The following is a 2,764-nucleotide window of genomic DNA, read 5'->3' as shown; positions in this document are numbered from 1 at the left end:
TACTGTTAAAAGGATGGAAAGTGCCCAGCAGGGTGCCCAGCCTGTGGGAGGTGTCCAGGAAATGGTTTCACAGACTCTTCTCCTGCACGGCCTGTTCTCCTGGGGCCTGTGGGGAAGAAGGAAGCTGTGGAATCTTCTGCTTGCCCATCTAACATTAATCAGCACGCAATCATTATGCTCAACACGCAGCTCTAATTGTGCAATGGGATGGAGCTTCAGAGTTCTCACCTCTGCCAGCTCCGTGCTCCCAGCTTGGGCAGAGCTGGCTTAAGTCCCCCGTCTGGGGCTCTTGGCCTTAGGGAGCCTGAGGGGTGGATAGGGAGTGGGCCCTTCAGGGGCTGCTGGCTGGGCGAGGATGGGACTTGGAAGAATCCAGCCTGTCAGAGAGGGGCGTGGGCAAGGCCGCCCTAGGGAGGGCTTCTGCTAACACCCCTAGACTGGGAGGCCTGGCCCTCTCTGAGGAAGCTCTGGGTAATGACCCCCGGCCAAGGGGCTCCTGCTGGAGGCTTGGTGCTCACACCTTGGTTCTTAGCGTCACCCCTGCTTCAGGGGGCTTCTTCCTGTTTGTTTGGGGTTTGGGAGGAATTAGTGAAGTTGTCATGGTAATTAGCAGCAGGTGGGCACCTTCAGGGCTGGGCTGGCAAGGGGCTGGAAGGCACGGAGGAGGGGCTGGGGCAGAGGGATCGCCCAAGAGATGACTGGTGAGGAGGGAGGGGTGCGTGAGTGGGGGACTGAACGGGGAGTGAATCAGTGAATGACCGTGAGAGTGAGTGACTCATGGGGAAGTTAGCACCCAAAGAATGTTACCACTTCTGTAGCTCTCGCTGGCTGCACATCCAACACTGTTCTAAGCGCTTACCTGAACTCACTCTGTCTTCACAAAAACTTTATGAGCAGGCAGTAGAATTACCTCCATTTTACAGAAAATGGAGCCCCCAGGTGCAGAGAAGTTAAGTCACACAGCTGGTAAGTGCCTGAGTCGGCCCCAGAACCCATGCGGACCGGCTTCGGTCTCTGGGCATCAAACCGGAGCATAGCCCCAGCACCTTGGAGGGAGTTCATAACTGAGGGGAGAGAAGATGGATTTTGCTGTCAGGACCTTGAAACTTCAGACTTCACATTTTTCAGTTGATCGTTCCTTCCTTCCTTCCTTCCTTCCTCCCTTCCTTCCTTCCTTCCCTCCCACTTGCTCGCTCATCTACTCACTGAGTGTTGGTTCTGGGAGATGGAGCGGTGAGGTTAAGAAGATTCTCTTCTGCCCTGGCAAAATTTGTGCTTTAGGGCTCAGCTCAGGGGCCACCTCGTCCAGGGAGCCTTCTCTGACTTCCTCTGCAGAGGGCCCGCATGTTCCTGGGCTTCCCTCGGTATCACCTTCCCCTGTGCCTGCTTCTCTTACCAGCTGGGAAATGTTTTTGTCTCTGAATTCTTGGTATACTGTTGGTGCTCAATAAATGCTTGATGAGGTATCTTGTTGCTGTTCGGCCTCCTCCCGGGTACTGCTGAAGCTCCCTGCTCTCTGCAGCTTCCTCTCCTCACTCCAGGCAGGATGTTCTGGTGCCTGGGCAGGTTCCCACAGCCCCCAAAGGCCTTCCCATCCGCTTAGCGGAGTGGAAACTGCCCGGGCACTGGGGCCACAGAGAGGAGGGCAGGGACTCACTCCTGCAGGCCCTGTGCCCTGGGAGGGAGGGAACTGGGTCTGTCCTGGCTCAGCAACCGACAGCAGCCTCTTCCTTCGCTGGCTACATGTTTGTTTTCAAATTCCTGAGGCCTTCGTCACCACCACCCCTGTCCCGGCTGGGCCCCTGGCCTGCCTTTGCTTCCTTCCTCCCCTTGCTTGACCAGGCTGGTCTGCAGGGTGGGGCGCCAGGCCAAGCCTCTCTCTCCCGCTGCCCATCCGCTAGGGCCAGAGCCTCGAGCTGACAGACTGAGAAGCCCCAGGGATGGGTGGGAGATGACACGGGGGACTCAGGAGCCCTCCCCAGCCCCTCTGCCTGGAGTATGTATGACAAGGCCACCTCTTTTTGCTCTTTGGGGAACAGTGGTAAGGAAACAGGCTGGGAGCCAGGATTCCTTCAAGGCTGGGTTAGCTGGGGCGGGGAAGCCCTAAGCAGGGCACAGCCCCTTCAGCAGGCCTGGTCCTGGCCCAGGAGACCCAGCACATGTGGGAACTAATCAAGCTCTTCCCAGCTGGCAGCCTTGAACGAGGAGGGTGATGAGTCTCAAACTGGACCTCTTGTGCACCAGCATCATCTGGGACCCTGACAAAGATACAGATTCTGGGGCCCCCGCCTTGCATGCCTGTTCTGAGGTGGGGCCTGGAGAATCTGGACCATTAGCACGCTGCCCTGGTGATTCTGGTGCAGGTGGCCCCAGCTGCGGAACCGCGGCGGGGAAAAGCTGGGGTGAGCAACACTACGGGGGACCAGCTCAGGGTCCAGTCCAGCTCTGCCACTGACCTGTCCTGTGACTGACCTGGACCTGCACTGTCCAGTTCAGTGGGCACTAGCCTCTGGTGGCTATTCATTTATTTTCCAGGTTTTATTTATTTACTTTGAGAGAGTGGGGAGGGGAGGGAGAAAGAGAGGGAGAGGAACATCAATGTGTGATTGCCTCTTGCACGCCCCCTACTGGGCACTTGGCCTGCAACCCAGGCATGTGCCCTGACTGGGAATCGAACTAGCGACCTTTTGGTTCGCAGGTCAGTGCTCAAACCACTGAGCCACACCAGCCAGGGCTGGTGGCTATTTCAATTTAAATTAATTAA

The 2,764-nt window shown here is 57.1% G+C and overlaps 1 long non-coding RNA gene across 1 annotated transcript; it reads right to left on the bottom strand.

The window, feature by feature from the left end:
* On the bottom strand, window positions 1–1,788 carry LOC123479087 (uncharacterized). Its single transcript, XR_006654578.2, has 3 exons — window positions 1,207–1,788; window positions 860–1,064; window positions 1–106 (listed from the first exon to the last, which is right to left on the bottom strand). It is a non-coding gene; the product is annotated as an uncharacterized lncRNA (long non-coding RNA).
* Window positions 1,789–2,764: the final 976 nt, after the last annotated feature.

The sequence above is a fragment of the Desmodus rotundus genome, chromosome 3 (assembly GCF_022682495.2).
Source record: "Desmodus rotundus isolate HL8 chromosome 3, HLdesRot8A.1, whole genome shotgun sequence".
Taxonomy (NCBI): domain Eukaryota; kingdom Metazoa; phylum Chordata; class Mammalia; order Chiroptera; family Phyllostomidae; genus Desmodus; species Desmodus rotundus.
Note: the sequence above shows the minus strand (reverse complement) of the source record. Positions and strands in the feature narration are given on the sequence as shown.